The sequence below is a fragment of the Myiozetetes cayanensis genome, unplaced genomic scaffold (assembly GCF_022539395.1).
Source record: "Myiozetetes cayanensis isolate MyiCay16 unplaced genomic scaffold, myiCay2020 scf16, whole genome shotgun sequence".
NCBI classification, from domain to species: domain Eukaryota; kingdom Metazoa; phylum Chordata; class Aves; order Passeriformes; family Tyrannidae; genus Myiozetetes; species Myiozetetes cayanensis.
Genome location: NW_026087270.1, coordinates 5,464,107 through 5,487,928, shown reverse-complemented (window position 1 = coordinate 5,487,928; position 23,822 = coordinate 5,464,107). Strand labels below are relative to the sequence as shown.

Below are 23,822 nucleotides of genomic sequence, written 5' to 3'. Positions count from 1 at the left end.
AGGGGTCTGACGCAAACCAGATCAGCTTGGTTTGCCCTAAATCCCACCTTCTCCCCTTCCTAATCCATTAGCAACGTTCTGTATTCAGGGTTCACCCGTATTTTGATCTAACTCCAAAACTGCAATTAAAAGTGTCTATCTGATCCTAGAGATAGATTCAGGGGACACAGTAGTATCATGTGCATTAATTTTTGGGTGTCTAATCTGAGATCCTTTGCTATCCATTGAGGCTCAGAGAATGCTCAAAAAAAGGTCTGATTTCTCATGTCAGGCTATTCCCCTCTTTCCCTACTAGTTCCTTTTCAGACAATTACTGCTAAGACACAGAACAGGTATTATGTTGCTCTGAATTCTACCTCATTTCCAAGTACTGCACCTACTCTCACATCTGTAGCTTCCTTTCCCTCTAGTCCTCCCCATACATTAATAAAAGGAAAATGTTTTAGTTACTAGTCTACTAAACACTGAAAAATCTTTTAGTTTACGTATTTCTTACTGTTTAATTTAATTTATTTTGTGGTTTAAATTAGAATATGCCATCAGTGGGTAGAAGGCAGCACAACTAACCCAGTCTCTTCGGGCTGAAGCCTCAGCTATGAAATACATGGCTGTGATTGATCTGACCCCCAGCTATTCATACAGCTCAGTTCGTGACCTCTAACTTTCCTCACCCCTTCAATAATGTATGTAATAATATTTGGTTTGCTCGGTTATGAACAGGAGGTGGAGACGCTGGTCCTATCTCATACTTTTGTAATTATTATTATTATTTTAGGGGGTGGAGAGAGAGAGTTACTGCTCAGAGTGAAACCTAACCCAAATCCAGTTCAGGCTGTCCATTAATGCAAAACAGTTTTGAAACTGTGAATGGAGCTCCAGTAATTCCTCCACTGTTGCTCAGCAGGAGCTCGGCAACACACAGCTTGCATGACTATTGTAAAAAAAAAGTCTCACAACCATGAAAACATTCATGGACCATTTTCACAAGCAACCCTATCAGTGAGACAATATTTTTTTACCGCTGAGTGTGTGGGCCACATTTTCTTCCTTTTACTTTGTTTTTTTTTTTAGAATACAAACACTTTTTTCCCCTCCCTGAACTTTTTTTTTAATTTTTATTTTTTTGCGGGCGTTGCTTGTTTGTTTGGGTTTTTTTGCCTATAAGTCAAATGAAAGATACTTTATAATAGTCCTATTGTGCAACAACAAAAAAAGATATTTTTCTGCTTTAGGCACAGTGATATCTGTACAGTTTATTTTTTAAATAGCTCTTTTGTTGAAGTCCAAAAAAATCTTTCATTGTTATCATTTCAACCTGGTAAACTTTTCAACATTCTGAGGATTTCTCCCTCACAATAAATAAAATGATAACCAGAATTTTTACAAAGTTTAAGCTAATCAAAATATTTTTAAAGGGTTAAGATGGACTACTGGAAAAAAACTGTCTCAGCTTTTAAGGAGATTTGGCTGGCTCATCAGCGACACCTTCTATCTTTATTTCAAAGCTCCCCTATCAGTTTCCTCTCATTAAACCCAGGGAAAACAGAGACCATCCCAGTGAATTCACACGTTCTTAAAATGAAACCAGTTTAATGGCCTAATAAACCCACAATTCTTTTTATTGGTAGTTAAAAATAACTTGTAATAAATTGTTTCACTGATGACTATGGACTTTTTCTTGGTTCATCATAAATTTATAAGAAAAACTAATCCACCTTCGCTGCAGCATTGTCTGTTTTATCACACCAGCACCTGCTGATTCACTGCAAATACTTCTCTGGAGTGTTTGTCGCTCCCAGTGTGCATGTCCTTGACAAACTGTGTGGTGACAGTCAAATAGTCTCTGCGTCACCCTGGGGCCAGAGCAGATCCTGCTCACCAGGCAGGAGCACACCTCACTTCTCGGCGTTAGCAAAGGCGAAGGTTCTCTCCCTCCACCCTCCGGGAACTCCTGATGTGCTGCCATTTCTGCTTTTCACCCAGGTAGGTGGACCATTGCTATATATTCCCAAATGCAGACACACACTTTCCTGAACTTTGGCTTTTCAGGTAACACCAAACCAGAAAGAGAAGCCACCCTCTGCAAGGAGCTTGGCTGGTGTTGGGCTTTCTCCATGTGGCCTCACCACCATGTGGCACAGACTTTACTGTGTCTTCAGCTCCTGCAACTCTAGACCGATTTCCAATTCCCTTGCATGCAGCTGAGCTGACACAGCTCTTCCTAACACTTAAATTCAGGACTGATTTGGGTGCTACACCCTTTATTGTTCTTCCATAAAAAAGGAGAATGGTCTCCTCCTACAAGTGTTTTTCTACTGATGGCAACCAAAGACAGTTTGTATGCACCCAGAAATTACCATAAAAAACATGGATTTTAATAATTTTGGTAAACTATAATGAGACATAAAGATGTCAAAGATGTTGTGACAATACAGAAGCCTCCATTTTTCAACAGAACTTCCACAGCATGATCCATGGTGATTACTTATGCGTCTGCTCTTACCCCAACGAGTAAACCACCTTTTTTTATTTCCTGGGCCTTTAACTGCAGAATAAGCGACAGGCAGGAGATGATTCAGGGATCCTGGGGGGAAACACCAGGGTAGGTTCTCTCCTGGACATGGCCCTTTCAGACATCTGCCCAGGCAAGCCAGCCGACAGACTTTGCCAGGCTGCAGTCGCCCTCTCTGAGCATCTCCAGAGCATCACTGTCTCTAGTAGGTTTTTTAAAGATTGTAAAAAAAGGATACAGTTTTTAAAACAAATATGAAGTTCTTGGCCACTTCTGCCTCTCTTGTATTTGTACATGTTCTACAGTGGTTCCTTTTATAGAGTCAGCATTTGATAGCAGCACTTACAGAAATCTCCTTTGAAAAAAGAGCCATCGTTCTCTGATGCTGCATTACAGCGAGAGCTGGCAATTTCCTGATGATTACTATATATTCTAAGCCACCATTTCTTAATTTGCTAATAGATATCACTCCCCTGCAGCCTTGGTCTCATTTGTAAGAAGTCTGGTCTGCAATGAACCAGTCAGGAAAGAGCATACAGGCTGTGGCTGCAGTCAGAAAACTCATCAAGATTTTCTGCCAGTTTTTATTCTACATAAATGAATATCTAAACCCACTAATGTCTCGGAAACCGGAATGAACTGCTAACAATGACTAGATATGAAAAAAGAAATCAGTTTCTTTATACTATAGTAGGCTTTTGTGTATCCTTTGAAGAAAGTGGTAGTGCTGTCTGAATTTAGGTTCAGTGAAATGCTGAAACGTTAAATTTAATGGTGTTTCCTGTTCTAATCTCTCCTGAACTGGACTTAGTAAAGACTAATGACCGACCCTTTGAACCTCCAAGTCTCCCAAGGTTTAATTTGTTATTTCTGAGGAAAAAAAAGCATGAATAAATAATGAGAATAAGGGACACAGTGACCAGAGACAATTCACCAGTGTCATTTACATATACAGCAGGGTTCCCAATTCCTAGAATTACTCATTACCACAATACTACAGAAAAAATTAACCCAAATCCAGGATGACAGCCAAAAGCAAGGGCTACTCTATTCCAAAGTTATCTTGAAAGGTTCATGATATTCTCTCATTGTATTTAAAGTCTGTAACATTTGGAACATGGAGAGTTAACACAGACTAGAGAAACCAACACAAGTATTTAAGCCTCTGGTGTGTGTTATGAGTCAAAATTCACTTGATTAAAGGAAAGGAAAATAAATAGCTGAACAAAACAACCTGTAATATTCTTTCAGAAGATACCTATTTGCGGGAAATATAACTTCTACAAGAACATACTACTTCTGACAATCCCTTTTATGCTGGATTTTTCTTAGGTGTTCAACTGAATTTCTTTTTTCAAATCTAGAAACCACAGGACAGTTGTAGCTGTTAGAACAATTGTTCAAAGCATGACAAATCTGGGTTTAAGTCCTTGATTCAGGCCATGGACTTCAACCTGGATCTCTCACATCTTACACAACTGCACCCGCAATTAGGTTTTTTTCTTATTCTGGGCTGGACCTAAGTATTTCTTTTGAATTTTTTAATATCTATTTTTGTTTCATCCTTTGAGAAATATTTGCTAGAACAAAATTGTTCGGAAATGGAAAAAACAGCAGGAAGAGAGAACAGTGCAGTAATTGCAGTACTAGAGCTAATTTTGCTTTAATTTAAATGCTTTGTAAGGCAGTGAAAAACCAGCAAATTACAATAGTGGGAAGGAAAAAGGCTTTGCTCACAAAACAAATTTTCTTCCTGAAAAGCAGTTTATTGCAATGTAGAAAGCTCACTAATTGGATTTATGACAGGCAAGCAGTGATGGTAAAAAGGAATAATGTGAACAGGGAAAAATAAATGCATATTAAATTTTACAGACACCTACTCATTTCCTCTGCTTTCCTGAACCAAGTACCCAGTGTTTCCAGTTTTCTGTCGATTCTTAGTTTACTTGGCAGAAAAGGGAAGGGCTGTGGTTACACATGAGGTAAATAACCACCCCGAATAGCCCACAGTCAGCAGACAGGCTCAGTGCAGCTGATATGGAGATCGGCCGTGTGAAGTTCTGGAAATCACGGCCGATGGAGCCGAGAAACGCATTGTGCTAATGTGCTCTCTTTACACAGGATTCGCCAAATCCGGTATTTATTTGCCTTGCATACCAAGTCAGCTATACCTTTTACCCTCCTTAATAAACTCTGGCAGAATTGCATCACCTAAAATTTAGCTTTTCATTTTGGGGGTTGCTGTATTTTTCCTGTTCAGTGCAGGACTGAATGCACAGCCCAGTCCGGGTAGTTCTCAATTATCCTGAGTTGCAGAGTAACCTGTCTAATCCTGGCACGTATAAATGTTTTAAAACGTAGCTGAAATTCTGCACAGAGAAGCTCAAAGAGTGTGACTGCAAAAGTCACCTCGAAATCTTGCACTTATTTCTCACTTTCATTTGGTGTCATAAAAGACCTCAGCATCAATCATTAACAAGCTATTAACACATGCAGCTGATAAAAGTGCTCAAAGTCTGGGCAATAACAACGGCGGAAATTCCTGGTTTACAGCTGGTTTAATCTAAGTCTATGGAGCCCACTCTGGTTATTTTCTTGGCTAAAAATTGTTTCTCCATTTTTCTGCTTTCACCTCTGCCTGCGTAACACGCACAGAGGCTGCATTTTCTCATCTCTGCTCTGCAAAACTTGCTCCTTCCCTCTGCTGCCTTTCCCACTCATTCTTAAAAGCAGTTTGCAAGCGCACGGAGCCAGGAAATGATTTCATTCAAATGTCATATGATTTTAATGCTATTACCTGGTAAAGAAGTTGCTATCAAAGAAATGTGAAATCTCAGCTCAATTTGCAATTTGTAAACACAATAGTGGTTATTAACAATAATGAACAAACAGGCTGTAATTTAAGCAGCATCATACAAAGGTGTTTCATTCCAGCTTTCTAAATTGTACCAGAACTCAGTCGTGCTTCTAGAAGGAATAAAGCCAGAAACAGCTTTGGCTACCTGAATAAAACACATATTTAGCATTTTCTAATTCACTGGTTTTGATCACTCATTTTGTTAAATAAAATCTCTGATGTCACGAAACCTGAACAGCTGCTCAATTAGCTCATTACTCTGTGTGTTACAAATGTCATTCAGGCTTTGGGGTGGGGAGGGGGGTGTGCATTGTGTTACTGATGATTTTCTGATTGCCCTTGTTGGTAGTAACACTTGTCAATAATTGTATTTACTAGGCTATAGTTCCTTGCCCGTATGCAAAGGAATTTAAGGATAGAACATATAGAAAATGGCATCACAACAAAACAGGCTCAGAAAAACATGAAAACACCTAGCCTCCATCTGCTCAAGTGTGATACACTTCAGAGCTCCCATTTCACATGTAAAACAGAACATGATTTATAATTTATATCTAGTTGGTGCAATCCTTCTTGAAGAAAAAAAAAAATCTTTGATGAAACACTGGCTTTATGTTATCATAAAACTATCGAGAAAATCACAGAACATTTGGCAATTTGCCTCTACTACAGCATCTTTGAAGTTTGGATATTTATATTTTATGCACTTTTCAAATGAACTGTATTGCTGAACACAAACAGAAAGAATATAAGTGTGAGTGGATGCTGAAACGTAATTACCACATTAGCAACAGTAAACTACTGCAGGTATTTACAGACCTTCAGATAGCATTTAAGGCCCAGTTCCAAAAAGATTTTAAATATTCTGTGTAGTGTGGAATTTATATATTTTCCTTGATTTATTTAAAATCTATAACACATTTAAAAAAATGAAAGAACAAAGGCATAAGCAAGCAGCTCTCAGATTCTGCAGAACCACCAATCTTGCTTATAGCTGTGATCTTTTTTATTCATAAAATTACAGACTTTTGAGAGCATTCCTGGGAGAGGATTCTGCATCCCTCATACCTGGGAATCACCTCAATGATTAGCAGTGATTATGTGCAATAAGGAAACTCACTTCTGAATAAAATAACCTTTAAAAGGTTTAAATTAGACTTCTGCTGGGTCATAGGCACATAAATGAATTACTTATGTTAAAAGCCATTTCAAATCTGCAGGATTATTTAGTAACATAAAAGACATACGATCAAGGAGCAAATAGGGATGTAGGGTGTTGAAATCTGAAAGGATCAACCTCTTGATGATACAGGAAAGCCACATGATCCTTCTCCTAAATTCTGTAATTTTCAAAGCACCTGTCTTGTGATGTCTCAGTTACAATCCTGGCTGCTGTGCTCCAACAGGCAGAGAAGTCAGAGTGGTTTGTCTTTGCTCTGACAGGTTCATCAACATATTACAATGGAGAGAAATACTGCACTCCCACCTTATTTTCAGTCTGTTTACTAAAGAAATGCATCACTCTGGTGTTATACATTTCATGCTGCTGGCTAATTTCTAAGGTTGTGCTGAGCAGTAAGCAGGAGTTTAAGAAACGGCCAGACTGTGGTGATTCTCAAATATCTTTCCTTTTGCTTGTGGCAGAACAAGTCAGAAAAGCTATTTGAAAAATGTCAAAATATTGGTGGTTGTTTGACTTGATGAAAAATGTTATTTTCATATAAAGAACACTTTTGAAAAGCATCAATTAAATCTCCTTTAGTGAATCAGCAGATTCATGATATCGCCTTTTAATATACTCATAGAATGAAGAGATATGAATCTGCTTCCTTTCCTAACTGCCTAAAAGAAATTATGTATTTGCAGCGATGAAAAAAATACAAAATGAAAAGGTCAAAAGAAAAATTCAGAAGTTGAAAAACATAATTCAAAAGCTTTTTTAAATGTGACTTTGCAAGAATATTTTTTTTTTTTTTTAAGTACCCTCTTCAAACTAGGGGGAAAATATTTAAAAAGTGGATCTTATGCAACTTAACTTGACCGGGCAGAGCTGCACTCCCCTCCTTGTTTAGCAAGAGGCACAATTCAGTCCAAAGCAGGGGTGAGGACAACAGGCTCTCCCTTCCACAGCCAGCTGCAGTGAGGGCCCGGCTGTGCTCCTGGAGGCGTCACCTCCACAGCTGCTCCAGGCTCTGGGCTCTGTGCCATCAGCACAATCGAGCTGAAAATTATTACATTCCACTGAAATTGTAGTTTGTTCATATTTTACAAAAACATCTCTTTATTGGTACAAGGAGTCAAGGTAGTAGCGTACAAATTCCTGCTACATCTGGCTGGACTTTGATTTCACCATATGGATCCCAACCCTCCTGTATGGGATGAGACTTTCAAAGGGTCCTGGAGGACCCAGGCACTCAAATACTGTTGATGTTCAGTGGCGTCTGTGAGCCAGGTCATGACAAGCGATCAAATTAGGGTGTCCTAAGAATTTTTTACCCTTCATTTGAAAGCTGCCACCTGCTCAGCTGGGAGACTGCTTTTCAAGCTCTCCTACTCCACTGCTACACGAAATAAAACAGATTCACAAATGCTTTCATTATGCTTTGAAATCTCATCCACAGTGCAAACTGCTACAGTCCCTGCAAAATTGGTGAAACTCCTCAGAGTTGTAATAACCAAGCAGTATTATGTGTTATAAGGCCAGCCAGTCTGCAAAATGAGAAGGTGAATAACTGTCATAACCAAGGATTTTATACAAAACCTCTGTAAGTGTTTCAGCTTTTGCTTTGTGAGTCAGCATGCTCACTTACATAAAGATTGAAAACCACAACAGGAGCCTTGCTCTCCAGATGAGAAGTCTTTGCAGAAAGGTACAAAAGCAATCCATTGCCTGGTGAAATGGTAATGTTCAAAAAATAATCAAAAGCAATGACGAATTTGTTAATTTGATGGGCAGCTTTACAAGAAGAGGAAAGAGACTGCACAGGAAAATGCTGAGGCTTCTCCTCCTTTTTAAGTTTTTAAATATTAAACCCTTCATTCAGGCACTTGCAGCTGTTCCACCGAATGTTTCAGGCTTACAGAGCAGCAGCTTCTGGAGCACCCCAGGGATGACCACAACCACAGCACCTGTACCTGGGCAGGGCAGCCCCTCCTGCGGGGCAATGACAGTGCTGGGGGCTGATGCCTTTACGGGAGATCAAAGGAATTCTTGAGGGGTCAGGAGAGGATGACATGAGGGTCGGACGGCAGTACTGCCTGAGAGCCTTTCAGGCAGGTGATCCACTTACACTGTCATTTTTGGTCTGTGTCAAGCAAGCATTTTTTTCCTTTATAAAGTGGCTCTGGCTCAAAAAATGCCTTAACATTACACCAGCAGCTTTTAGCTGAGTGCTTGGCAGCGGGGTTCTTATGTAAATGTGATCTGCAAGAACTATGAAAGGAGCCAATGTGCTAACATTGGCAGGCAACGGCTTCAGAATCCTTGCAAGGGGGTGTATTTGTTTACAGGTGATTATTCCTCTATAAAGCAAGAATTTATTCGTTGATTTAAAGGACCTGAATGACCTCTCTGAAATTACTCATTTCAGTAGAAACTTCAAGGACTTTCTCAGACTCCTTATGGATTTCACACTGAAGATTTAATTTCAGTGACCAATCTCCAAGAACCTTTTTGCTTACCTCTCTGTAAAAAGTCAGACTTGCTTGAGTATGACATCTCCACCAGAAAAAACGTTGCCAATTCACTACCTATTCAAGTAAATCTGAGCCAAGCCAAGATGATGGAAACTTGTAATACAATCTGAGACTTTACTGAATGCCAAGTCCGGCCCTGTTCTTCCTTTGCTACTTCACTTCTAGAGAAAGGAGTTGGTTAACTCTTCTTGAATTAACCTTTTTGGATAAACCTGCACTCATGCTTGAGACCTGTGTTTTTTTAGCAAGTTGTTGAAAAGCCAAACAAAACCACAATTAACTTTAAAACACCAAAGTACGAGCAACTAAGACAATGTTTAGAGAGAACATAGTAATTATTTAAGTACTCTTTTTATTTATATTTTGTGGCTAATTTAGCATTCAACATTGCAAAAATTATAGGGTGGGAGGCAGGAGTGGCCTTTAAAATCCACTTCGGATCTTTCATGGTTTCAGCTTCCTGAGAACTTGCCATTGCTATTCAGAGATGTGCAAAACTTTAATATGGAAACTCTAAACCAGGAAAAGCTTATTTAGCTCAATTTAGATGTAATTTTAATTGAACATGGGCTGATTTAGGCTTTCAAGTAGAAGTCATAAAGATCTCATCAGCTGCAACACAATTTCTCTCTGAAAATTACCATCTCCATCTTTCATCTCTCTTCCTGCTCTGCTCAGCTGGTTTGTGTGGTCTTTTGAGACCTCAAAAGAGAACCAAAGTCATGGGGAAATAAAAGCAGCAGTTACTTTAGTTGAGGTTGCCAGCCCTGCTCTGAGACCCCGCCATGAATTTTAAAAAAAGCGAGGTAGCCCACTGAGCATCAGGAAGAGACAGCTTAGAGTTATGTATCTGAACACTTTGAACTTAAAAGAGGTTTTATGCAGGAGAGGGAGAAAGCTGCATTCTGCCATTTACTTAATTTCAAAATAAATCTACTACCCAGGGTAAAAATGTAACTTTTCTTATACTGCGAAAAGTAAAGTGACATCTGAAAAATATTAGTAGCCAAAGGCCAGATTCTTTAAATATTTTGCAAGAACTAATACTATTATGGCTACTTATGTGAGTATTCTTGTCACAAGGGTGACAAGTTTAACTTACCCACATGTGTTTCAGGGGAACTCTTTGCTAACAGTCACACAAGGCAAAAGCTAAAGCACCAAACCTGGTCTCTCACATCTCCAGCTTTCATTGATTTTAAATGGGTGCACGTGCCACCAGAGACAGAATTTGCCCCTAGCTGAGGACAACTATAATCCATACACAGGAGTGTTTAAATCATTTAGATCTTGATTTTAAGCAGTCTCTTCTATCCACACAGGACCCTGTTGCTTTATCAGCTCATTGCTGCTCATTTCAGGACTGTAATCTCAAAGAACACGGGTTTTCCTTTGTACCCATTCCAATGTCTAATTTTTTACAGTACCTTCTTTGCTTTCATTTTATCCTCCACCTACACTCTACCTGGCAAGTCCCCTGACACAAACACCCTGCTAGAGCTGATCCAGTGTGCTCTGACAGGGAAACTAAATATCACCACACACACCCCCCTGAAAAAAAAACCCAACAATCTGAGAAACATAGGGTGTGCATAAGCAAAGACAACTGATCTAAGTCAGTCCTTCTGATGCTAATCTTACTGCAAATAATATGCAGGGTACATGAGAAAATGTCAAATCCATGCTACCTCACAATTGCTGGCTTTCACTCCAACTTGAAACTAATCCAAAGAAAAAACACAAAGGAAAGGCTGCAAGTTCGATCATTATTTCAGAAGTTTAAAAGAAATAAAAATGTAACTCCCTTGAAACTACGTTAGACATATAATCTCACAAAGTCCCAAAAGAATACCACTGTCTACGGCTATTAAAGTTTATAGGTGCACAAAAGAATGCAATAAAAACAGGTTACATTGAAATAAAATAATTCCTTCTAATTAAAATGCAAAGAAATGCCTTATACAACATGGAACATTCTGTATAATTATCCTTCAAGACTAGAATTTTGTGATTAATAAAATAAACCTAAATTTTCACTGGAAAAAAAAAACATTTCTGAAATGCATCAGACTTGCCTCCAAACATCTTGTCAGAGAAAAGTATTGGTGTTTTTAACACAATCTTATTCCATTGAAGTTAAAGTAAGGTGAGTGTCTCCGTTCAAAAAAATCAGCACATAAAACACTTTCGGTTTTAGCATCAAAGATGTGTTTACTGAAAACACAGAAACGTAAGGGAAATGAAATGGTGAAAAAGGTTGCAACAGTTTTAAGGATTTATTTTCAGGTCTATTACATTGGAGACCTACTAACCATGAAGTCTAGTTTTCATACACAGCACACATCAGTGTTTCATCTCTTTTGCCAACTGGATGTTGCTGTGCATGTTTCCAATCCCTAGAAAGTTTCATAAAGGCAAAATGAACTTTACATGACTGCTCTCCTCTGCTTTCCGTTCCTTGTCGGGTCCCATCCTGCCAAACCCCCTGTGCCCACCAGCAGCTCGGAGCTGTGGGGATCACAGAGCCGCGTGCTCCCAGCCCCGTGTCCGCCGGCAGGAGCTCTCAGCGCCCGGAGCCGCTCGCGGGGCAGCGGGAACCGCTCGCCAACGTGCGCAGGATGAGGCCCTTAATCACTAACAGCTCCTCTGGAAACTCTAGCAGAGATAAAAACTACAAAGACACTGTTGGTTCCAGTCCCCTTATTGAATTTTCATTGCTCCTTTTATTGTAACTATGAATTCAGTCCATAATGTCACGTGCTCTTTGTTCTCCAGCCTGACATACATTTTAATACCCAGTGCAATATCTATGCAAAGACTAACTGTGTTCATGTGTAGGAGAGTTAACACTTCACTACAAACGTGGTTATGGTTATAGATTAAAAGCAACACTTCCAGTGATTCTACAGCTTAATATTTCCAACTCCCATCTCCTTCTGAAGGTTCTCCTCCCCTCCTCCCCCTACTCACCCCCCAAAAAAAAATCTCTGCACAAGAAATGCTGAGCATACAAATTATGTCACTGACATCTGGAAAGAGACATGACTACCCAAGTAAAAAATAAACCCAACGGAGGTCATGGCTTTAACAGACTGTCGCTCTATATTTAAACTGATTGATTCATACAAAGACATAATTATAGAGAACATTGGAATCAGCAGCTCCCAGCACGCTGGATTGCAGGCACAATCGTGTTTACAGGAACTTTATTATAAAGACCACATCTGGCATAAGCTAATTGATACACTCAATATTATGATACACAATAATTTAAACTTAAATTGTAAGTGTCTACTTATTTTTCTACCTAGATAATAACAACTTTCTTTCAACTATACATGATCATGTGTGATTTTTCAGGATATTCTTTGCATAAAATCTATTGGTTATGCAAATAAAAGGCTTTGGAGAATAACAGTACAGTAACTAATTTGTATAATCAGTTTCTCTCAATTCAGCGTGATAATGATATGTAAAGCACATCACTACAGACTGCCTGTGAAATGAATTCTGTCTTAATATGCTAGTCAACTAGCCACTCGACCTTTGCACAGGCTCACTGTAAGAGGAGCAGAAAAACCCACACACATTCTTTCAATTTCTAAAGGGAAATTCGACTCTAGCCATAGAACAAAGAAAGAAGAAATAGAAGTAAAAGAAAATCAAAGAAAAAGTGATTTGGATTCAAGGGGATCAGATGTTTCATTTATTGCAGGTTGGAGACCTTCAATCAGTCAAATGAAAGACACATTTGTATTAAAATACCTACAAGGCAGAGAGAAAGCCTTGATCAGGTGTATTAGATTTAAGTTACAGCTCTCTTGCTGAGAGATGTGAACCTACCTTCCAGTCTATCTGTTCTCAATATTGAAGGTTTTCTGTGTTACAAACATTAGATGAAAGGTAGCTTGCTTGCCTTCCCACGTATCTGCTGGATATTAACTGTACATTTGAAGCATACACTGCAAGGAGACGTGAACTTGGTGTGCACTGCAAACAGTCACCCAGAGAAAGGGATGTTGAAACCATGTCAGGGATGAGACGCAAAGAGCAGGGGGAGGTTCCCCAGCACAGCAGCCACAACTCCATCGGTCACTAAAAGCCGGAGCTTCCAAAGGTAAACCTTCTCTTTGCTTTAGTGGAAAACGTTATCTGTGCTGTGACAGGGCTGTGAGCCCTGTTACACAGGTGGAAAAAGCCACAGCAAGAGCCCCTGTCCTGGTCCCTGCTGTGTGAGGACAACAGTGTTTTGTTTGACTGCTCATTACATATTGTGCAGGTGGTAACAAAAGCCAAGCCCCGACCTCATGCCTCGCTTTTCACATCATCCCTTCCTCTCAAAACCTCCTTGAACCCTCTGAGTTTGCCCAGACACACAGAAGAGCATCAAGCTTGATGGCAGCAGTCAGGTCTTCTTCATCTGCAGGATGATAGTGTTCTTTAGATTGCCTGGAATTGGGTCTCAGTTTTATAAATTGATTACTACTGCTTGTAAAATACTGAAACAACACTATTCAAAAATATTTATTAATGAGTTCTGCTAAGAGTAGTTTTTGGGTTTGATTAAACTTGGCAAAGATAAGTTCGGTCCAGAGTAAATATTCTTCAGAGGGACAGAGGCTCTGTGACTGCTGGTTACCTCAATCATCTTGATTTGTAAAACCCAACTCCAACCCTTGCTCTCAATTACCCAGAGCAAGGATTTGAACCTGGATCCTTCCTAGAAATACCAATAATTCTGGTCCCTGAGGTGCTGCCTCTTTTAGCAGAGAAGGATCTTCTCTCCTTTACTTTATCTCAATATGAGGAAATTACAAAGACCACACACAATAGAAACCTTGTCCCCTGTCCTGTCATGAGTTCACACAGACCTCACATGCTGGCACAGGAGCAACCAGGAGTTACTGACAGAGTGAATTTGCACGTAAGACCCATATATTGATCACCTCAACACAAAGACAAGTTCTTTCTGCCATTATAAAGATCATTTCAGTAATTTAATAATGAGATTAATCTCATAGGTTTCTAAACTAGGTCCTTTGGCAAAATAACTTAAATGTATAAGTTTTAGAGAGACTGTTTCACTGGGAAATCAGCTTCTGCATGTTGTTTCTCAGGCTTCACCCTCATGTACAGCTATTGCATTCCACAAAGCAAACCACCAAAAATAGAGCCTTAACTCAGACCCCAATTTTAAATATTACTTTCTGATATCCAACCAGATTTCTGATCAAGCCACTAAAACTCTGATTTCTACTTTCATGTATGCATAGCTGCAGATACTGTGTAGTAATATGAAAATTTTAAAGCCGTCCTGCTTCTTAAATAAATTCTCTGTCATTGTAAATTTTAACTGAACTTTTTCATTTATATATCCATAAATTTTCCAACAGTCAAGAAGGGGGAGGGTATTTTTCTTTTGTTTCCTGATCTTTAAAATTTACTTTTGAAATAAAAATAAATGTCCCACCAATAACATTTGAATAATGCCGCATATTAATACTATATAGCCTCTGTTTTGGAGATGGGCAAAGGGTGAAAAGGCATAGACGAAGGACTTTTATTTTCCTTTTAATACATATATATATATATATATATATATATTATTAAACAGAGGACCTATAATGCTACAACTTCCATGGCTGAACTGGGAAATCTACACAAATATTTGTATCCTCCTTACTTATGATAACACATCATACAATTTTCACCAGTGGATTACATAGCAGCAGCATGTACACAGCGGTACAGCTGATAGACTAAGATAAATTCTGCATCTCAGATATGGTATTTCACATACAGTTAAAATCTGCTCAGAAGGAAAGGAGCTATAATGCAAGGCTCCCTTTTTAACAAAGTGAACAAAAGGACACAATATTGTGCAATGAATTCCACAGGGGCTTCATTCTATTTATAGTGAAATCTCTTTCAGTGCATGAACATTTAATGGTTTAGTTTGATATGTCTTTTTTCCATTTACAAAAGATCAAAACATGAATTTCTCTGTCTAAAGAAATTTATATTTGAGGTGAGGGGAAGTGGCCACATAAGAAGAACATACAAATTCTCCAAGGAGTATGCAGGGGCACAGTAACCCTCTGTTACTCTCTGCTGTGTTCGAACCAAAACACAAGATGGTAGTGAGGTATTGCCTTGCCTTTGGGAGTACAGTGCACTGAAAGGAGGGTTCATCAGCCTCTTTTCTGCTGTGAGTGTTCACACCATCCCCACAGTGATGAAGAGCTCCTAACTGGGTAACAGAGGGAGAGGTGGCAGGTCATTGCTATGGCTCTCTCAAATGAAATACAGAAAGCAGTGACATGCCACCGAGACAGGAAAAAAACAGACCAGTGCAGAAAAGTCAGCACTCTCTCCCCAAACCATAGATCAGGCAGTTCCTGGTTTTTTGGAAGTAAACAGGGAAAAAGAAAAGGTGCTTTGTTATGAAATGAGGCAGATTTCTCTAGAAGCCCCCTGACCTCAGTGGTGCATGTCAGAGCCCCAGTTCTGTCATCACAACACAGTCATCATTTTTAGAAATCTTTTGAGGCAACACCCACTATTCTAGTATTTGCAGCTCTTGCCATTTGCCTTCTGAACAATTCTGATCCAAGCAAAAACAAAAGCAGCAAGACTGAAGCTTCATAAAATATCCAAAAGTATCCTTAGTATTTCTTGAGCAGTCGTTATTTTCACTCAATTTTCTGAATACCCTAGTTAGCACATTGAAAAAATATCTGAAGACCTTACAAGGCTGTTGTCCAGAAAATATGAGACTGTCTGCCTGTCAAGCACTGCATTTGCTGTAGGCTCAGGAAAAAAACATGTCCTAAGAAACTCCAACAGTCCCCCTGGCTCCTTACATAGTGGATGATTCAATGTCTCACACCTTAACTTTCAACCACACTTCAGCAAAACACACAGAATTATACTGATTTAGAACTCATTTCATGTGAGGAATGTCATGTAATATTTAAAGCACTTCAGAGTCATCACAGCAAACCTGTCTTCTGTGGGGAAATCACCTAAAGATTGGTAAGTGATTATTTAATTCTACAAGTGAAAGGTCTCCTGGGGTAGTGCCTGCAACAGAGTACAGATCAAGAGCAATCACTGCCAGAAAATACCAAAATTTTTAAGGAACTGGTAAGCCTTGCTTCTGAATTACCTGCAAGCAGCTCCTAAATGCAAGTTTTAGTCAGATCAACCTACTGAGGGTTGTAGGAACTGTGACCTTACCTTTCAGGCAGGAGAGCAGAAAAGCAGGTAGGAAGTGTTTCCTAATGACCTTCTGTGTTCGAGCAAGGCCATTCAAAACTGTGTTAGGAGATCACAGTTTTACAAGGCTCTTAAGTTTTTAGCAGGGAGTACAAAGTCCTGACTCAAGCTTCATTTAAAATGAGAAGAAAAAAAAAAAAGAAAAGGTTTGCCTAAAAAGGAACCTCAGGGTTTTACTCTACATTTGGACTTTCAATTCACATTCAGCGCCATGAAAATAAGACTATTCTCAGAGTTTTTAGTAACATAACCTACATTTTGTATCATTTCACACTTGAGAACAGCCACAACTTGCAATGGAGAGAGAGGTATGTATGAGCACTGGCAGTCATGGAGAGGAAAACATTGCTGTGCTGGCTCTGCAGTGGAGGGACAGGCTTGCTCCCACACTGAGGTTCAGAGTTCATTGCCATTGTCTCCTCCCTTCCTGGACAAGAAAAGTCAACCATCTCCTGGCTTTAAAAGCAGCAGAATGAGAGGGAAGATTGTGCATTTGGCAACTTTGATTCTCATCTCAAGGGGGAATTCTGCTTCTACCCCACGTGCACATTGATCACTAGAAGGATGCTCTCATAAACAAAATGCTGGAGGCCATGTAATCTTCAGCCTCTCTTTTCACCCCAGCTTCCAGCAAGCCAAATGTAATGCATGAAACAGCAGGGATGTAAACTGGCAGAATGTCCTTGAGTGCAAAGGAGATTTGTGAAAACATATCATCTACAGCAACACAAACCAGCAATTCTTGCTAATCTGCCCACACTGTTTCAGGGATGCTGCTAAACATTAAGGATGGAATAATCATTTTCTAATCATAACTTGCCAAAACAGGGCAGCTCAAACAAACAGAATCTACCATCTAATCTATGGTGAATCCAATTTCTTTTTTTATTGAATATCAGAGACTTTTAGGAGACTGTAACCTGACATATGTCTCCAATTTTTGGTAAATAATCACAGTCATCTTTGCTTTGATACAGAATATGTGATAAGTAAGAAATATTTTCCAATTCCAGTTTGTTAAAGTAGAAGTCAGACTTTTACCCATGCCAAGCTGTTATATCAGAAGATCATCTCAGAAATATCTGGAACTTCTTATAATCTAAAGTCTTTAGCTAGACAACATTACCGTCTCACTTGTGGCCATTTCAAAAACAGAATAAATTGAAAATTAAATAATGGGATCAGAACCCATGACATAAGGGGTTTTAGGCCAAAACAAATTAATTTAAATCTTAAAAACAAACAAGGGTCTTACTATTTCAGAAGAGTGCTGCCACCACACTGCAGAGCAGAGCTATCGGACGCTGTCACGTCACTGCCACTTCCATGTACAATGTCACATCTCCTGTACGTAAGAGATACATTGCATAATGTTACAGATGGCACAGCTCATAACAGACGGGATTACATTTATTAAAATCAGATGAAATGCTTTTTGCTAGATTCAATGATTTTCCATGCAAGGTGACCTGAGTTTCTTTTTTCTGAGCACTACCATGATAAGATTTTCCTGCTGTAGAGAACAGCTACAGGTAGAGGTTAACTGTTAGTATGCATTGATGCCCATCATTATAGACAACTGCTGTAAATCTACATTCATAAACATTTGAGTTTACAAAAAAACTGGATCCTCAGTGTCGCTATTTTATTCACTTTCATTGTAATTATTCCTGCAACTATTTTGATTTGTGAATGCTGCTACCTTCACAAATCGTTATTCATATAGGAATTGTTGTATATGTCAGGGGTGCTCTTTGCTTTTGCACTGTCTCCAGTTAAAATGGTTGCAGACAAGGCAAATGAATCAAAAAAACCCCTGTAACAACACCCCCTTCTCCCACTAGCCTGGACCTTCACCCCTACATGCAGAAAGAAAACTACATGTTTCACTAGCAAACTATAACCCTAAATGCATTTATGCAATAACTGAACTGTTACTGAAAACAAAGACATTTCTGAGAACAGACCCTCTCAGTTTGTACCTGTTGAGGACTGTGTTTGGTGGTTGGGCTGCACCCAGGGGCTGCCACCCTGCCAGGGCATACAGATACACACAGACCTATGGGTATGTTTAGAGGCCCATATTCCTGAGTGTAATATCTCACACATGTATGATGCCTAGATTTTTAAAATAACAGATTAACCACAGCAGAGTGTTGTTTCTTGGGCACACACTGATACAGCTGCATGTTTATAGCTGGCCAGCAGTGAAGGTGTAGGACAGAGCGGTGGAAACAGCCCCCAAGGCCATAACGATGCTGTCCTCACACAGTGCTGGGTACTTTCCCCCACAGACTCTGAACTGAACACCCTCACAGCCTCCATGAGGTGCAGCATGTGCCAGTGACCTCCTACCAGTCACTTCTGGGTGCTCCTGAGGAGGCAACAGGCCTGGGAAGGGGTGCAGGCTCCAGCCCAGCCTCCCCACTGCCCAGCCTGCATATTTTATATTTATTTCTCTCCCCTTTCCTTTGTGGTGGCAGTTGTAAATCTACCTTTCTCAAAATTCAATAAAAAATTAATTGAAAAGCAAAAAAAAAAAAAAAAAAAAAACAAACCAAAGAGAAGTCATTTCAATCCCAACAATAAAAGGCCAATTGACTTCTCAATTTCCAAGTGGGCAGGGGAAGAAATCAGGCATACGCAGGGAGAAACTCAATTCTCCAAAGCTCTCCGCCTTTCAGGAGTTCCAGCCCCGCCGTCTCAAGGGTGCTGTGTCCCCTACTGCTCGCTCAATTCCAGCCGGGTATTATTTTCTCAGCTCTGAGGGAAGCAGGAATTCATTCTGCATTATTGATGACCCTCGCTCAGCCGCTGGTTCAGCGCTGCCCGCTGGCTGTCACTCATCCGCACCGAGAGCTCCCGTTATGCCGGGGTAGGTGGCTCCCTGCCTCTCTCCCCAAACATCTCCCTCGCAAGCACAACCAAAGAAAACCAGCTGGAACAAAAACGGGGGGCCATGGTACGAAGACAAACCTTGGACCCGTGAACTCGCACCTTAAGGCAGCAGAACGACAGGAATGGCTGTGAAGGAGGGGGCCTTGGAAAGGCTGGGGTTCAGCATCACAGGGTGATCAACCTGTATTTCAACTGATCCCTCTTGCTAGCAAGTTAAACACAGTCTTGAGCCCCAGATCGCAACAGGAGCTGAATTTTTCTGAATTCTTCTCAAAGGATGTATCTGATCAGAGAAACAGCAAACCCTGACTGAGCACCTGTCAGGGCAGGGGTAGGAGGGCATATGATCCTCACAGAGCCAGATTTGTCCTTTCCTCTTTCTACTCTTTACCTCTTACCCTTCTTTTTCCTTCGTTGTTTTGGGGGTTTTACTTTCCTTCTTCTCTAGCCTAAACAATTACATAACTTTCTTTGGGAAATCCTGGCACTGACCAAGTGCAGATCCCCATACACTTACAGATATGGAGGTTGTGCAGTAGCAATGAAGCCTCAGTGATTAGAATGTTGGATGCCTGAGGTACATTTAATTAATGAAAAGGCACTCCAGATCTGGTAATTGCCAACTAGAATTGGCATCTATAGCCACCGACAGCGCAAAATACATGTACAGTTTTGCAGAAATCAGTTCTGTCTGTCAATGTAGAGCTGAGTTGCAAGTTGTAGAGTATTTCAAGTCCAGTCCCAAAGATTTCACAGATGGCTCTTAATCCACTAATTCCTCCAGGCTGACTAGGACATGCCTACTTGCTGTATCAGTGCTTTGATCCTGGGATGTAACTGTTTACAAAGAACTATGCCACTTTCTTTGGTTCTAAGAAGAGCAAAACTTGTAGCTGTCAGACACCTCACAGAACAGGTTCACAACTGAAAAGCAATTGTAATAATATGCCTGGTTTATTCTAAATTAATTGAGAGAAACCTCAGGTTGATTTTATGATACAGGTCTAGCGGGGTAAGTGTTTTCTTTCATGTGTTTTTATGTAGTTCTAGGAAATTTTTGTAGGAAAAGCTTTCAAAAAACTAGAGATGAGGTATTCAGGCAAGGTGTTGGATCTGAAGTTTCAAAGTACCAAAGAAAGGAGTAAAAAATTTGTATTCAGGTTCATACTTTTCTCCTTCCTAGAGCTAGAAAGCTTGAATTAGCAGCTCCCCTCCATTTAAAATAGTGTAAGAAAAACCTTTTAAGAATTCTATAATCGTCTTTATTTCTGTGAGCGTATAGGTATCAGCTAAAAATATCTCGGTATTATTTACAATCATGAATGGATAATGGGAACAACAGTAGAAACTCTTCTACTTACCCCATTTGTGGATGTTCTACATAACTGATTTCCAAATATTTGGCAATGACTATTCACTAAGGCTTGTATATTTTTGCTTCCCCACCCCCAATACATTCTTCACGTCGTCTGTGCAATACCTGAACAGCCTGTGACTAACCTTTGAACACCTCTGTTCAAACTCCTTACATTATCAGTTTTTACTTTGCCCCTCAACCCAAAACAGGGAGAGGCAGGAGCTGTTTGAACTGAAAGACAGCAATTTAAGGAAACTTCACAATGAAATTCTATCTTACTCCAACAGTTTCAATGATTGTGAAAAAAGCACCTAAAAAAAAAAAGTTCAGCAATTTCACACAGTGGAAAACAGCCCAGGGCACAAGAAAACTAAAACCAAACAGTTTGCCGTCAGTGCTGTAGACTGTGTTCAGTAAAAACAAAAGATCAAACAAGTTCTGTAATCATTATATAAAGCACATTTGCTATGGCATGTGAAGAAAACATACTTCCTTCCTAATACTAATTAACATTAGAGAGTTGTGGGCTGAAATGTGGGATAAAAATAGCTGTTTAAACTAATCACTCAGCAAGATTTAAATGTTACATATAAAGTATACCTAACGGGTTGGAATATTTATCCCAGAAGTAAAGAAAGCTTTCACTACTCATGAATTATAGAAGTTTCTCTTCCTGCCTCACTGAAACAATGTATGGACTCCTTGCAAGTATGTGAGGGTTCTTCATAGCATGTCTACAGTTTTCCTTATTTTTATGTATTAAAAAATTTCAGTCGGCTCTGCATAACAGAGAATTAAATCCTCAGATTTACCTTTGCTTCTCTGAAATTATTTCTCCTTTCACATGTGCTCCATCCTTCCACAAATAAATCCTGGAAAGTGCTATCCTTCTTGTCACCCCCAGCTATTCCTTTGCCTTTCCCTTTCCTATGTTTCCCCGCTGTTCAGTGGTTCCTCGTGGGTTGAAGCCAACACTGAATGGAAGGTGTTGAATGACTGGCATGATACAGAGCAGACCACCAAAGTCACCAAACTATTCCTAAGCATAAACTATATTAAAAAGTTCAGGAAGCCAAATGTTATTGAAATAATATTTCAATAGTTTCCTAGCAACAACATTTCAGATGTTTCCTGGTAATTTCCAGTAGTGGGAATTCCAGGTAGGATAACAACTGGAGAAAATGTGTTGAAATGTGCAGTGCTTAAGCGTTGCACAGTTGAAAAATCAACACAATCCTGTCTGTTCAGAGAGGTACCATATATCCATCCTCCAGGATTTTTAAGCACCTGTCAAGCTCTATGTCTAATACAGATACCAATGAAATATATACTTGAGTAACAACAGTGTTCTGCAGGACTCAGCTGAAATTTATCAGTGGACCACATGAAGATGTGAGATCACTGCCCCCCTCATCCCACATTTAGCTGCTTTGGGCTGGATTCAGGGGTGCTGATTTATCCAGTAGAAAACTCATCACAGCAAGATACACTCAACACTGGTTACACCCAGGCTCTGTGAAGACAAGACTGTCCACTGGGGACTAGGTTAATGAAAATGAAAATGGTGGGGTTTTCCTTCCTCAGCCAGGGGCAATAAAACACCCCTTTGAGCAATTCCTGTAAGCCTAGTCAGACCCCAAACTCAAGCTACCTGGCACATCAGTCTCCTGCTCTAAGTGTCACAGGAGTACTATTTTAGTCTGTAACAACTAAATAAACAAAAAGATTCCATAGGATATAGAGTATGACCCAGGACATCATGTTCTCTATATCCTCTTCCAGGACTCTGTCAGCAGATATTTTAGACCAAGGGAGCAGATGAGCAGGAGCTCTGATGGCAAATCTTCAGAAGCAGAGACTTAACCTTATAGAATGGGAAAACTCTTCAAAAGCACTGTTTGAAGATTACTGTAAACTGAAAAGGTAATTCAAACAATGTGGTCATGTAGACTGCATCACAAGGCTCCAAGGCCAGTCAGTCTACCCCCACCACCACTTTCCCACCACCCCACCCTGCAAAGCAAAACCAAAATCACTGAAATTTAAAAAGTAGTGAGTCGTAAAAAATTCAAAACCTCCCATAAGACAAATTTATTGCACTGAAAATTAAACTATTTGGGGCAACACAAACACCACTTCAGCTCCATCTTAAAACATGATTCATACCACTAAGTGCTTTGTTTTCCTCTTGTAGCATGTAATGTTTGGACTTCTTGAAAGGGTCATATTGAATTAACGGGTTCACCTTGAAACCACACAGTGGAACAAAAAGCTGTGTGCCAAACGGCACCCCAGAGGGGACCAGCCTGCAAGAATGCAATTCTCCCATGCTCAGCAAGACGAAGAACAAGTGTTGTGACAACCTTTAAATGCTCAGATCCAAACCACAGATCTTCTCCCAAGTTCCTTTCAGCTTGCAGCAGAGCATCCAAAATGTGCAGGCTGCATTATGAGCAGCAGGAAGGAGAGCCCGCAGGGAAGCACTGGGGGAGCTGCATATCTAACCACAGACATACTGCAAGGATCAGCTATCAGACACTGGTTATATGGCTGTCACAGCTCATTGGATTTCTTTGTCCTTATACACCATAAGCATTTAAAAGACAGCCCTGTGTTCCCGTGTCTAAAAGTATTTGGTAAAGCTCCTGTATCTTCTAAGGGGAAGGAAGCAAGAAACAAACTCAAAAGCCTAATTTAAAATAACCTTAAATAGTTTTCTTCAGAGGAGTTGAGAACAGATTGTGGAGAGAGTGACAGTGGTGCTAACATCTTATAAGGATTTAGTTTACACATGTGACCTATTTGGTGCATTGCCTCAGTCATGTAGTGCAAAGGGAGCTGGAAGTGGAACAACAGATAAAAGATACGGCTTACACTGCTGAAAAATGTGAGCCATTTCAGCCTCTCTTGTACAGCCATGAATGGCTCATTTGCAGAGGGAAGATTCTTCCAGCAAAAGGAACCTAATCCAGAAAGTTCCTCTGAGGGGAATTTTTTCCAAACTATAATGCAGAGCATCACTCATGCAGAGTCCCTCAACAAACATTTTGTAAAACCACTTGGCTCTCTTCTAGGGATTGAGATTAATTTAGTGAGCCTCAACACTGATTTCTGAGACCAAAGCTGGTCAGGTCCTCAGCAGCTTCACACTTCACAGCAGGAGTACCCAAGATTTCAGAGAATTTGCTGTATTTCACAGAATAAAGAATAAATTAGAAGCAGAA

The 23,822-nt window shown here is 39.9% G+C and overlaps 1 long non-coding RNA gene across 1 annotated transcript; it reads left to right on the top strand.

The window, feature by feature from the left end:
* The first annotated feature begins 1,852 nt into the window (after positions 1–1,852).
* LOC126637859 (uncharacterized) lies at positions 1,853–22,525 on the top strand. Its single transcript, XR_007628452.1, has 2 exons — positions 1,853–1,983; positions 22,381–22,525. It is a non-coding gene; the product is annotated as an uncharacterized LOC126637859 (long non-coding RNA).
* Positions 22,526–23,822: the final 1,297 nt, after the last annotated feature.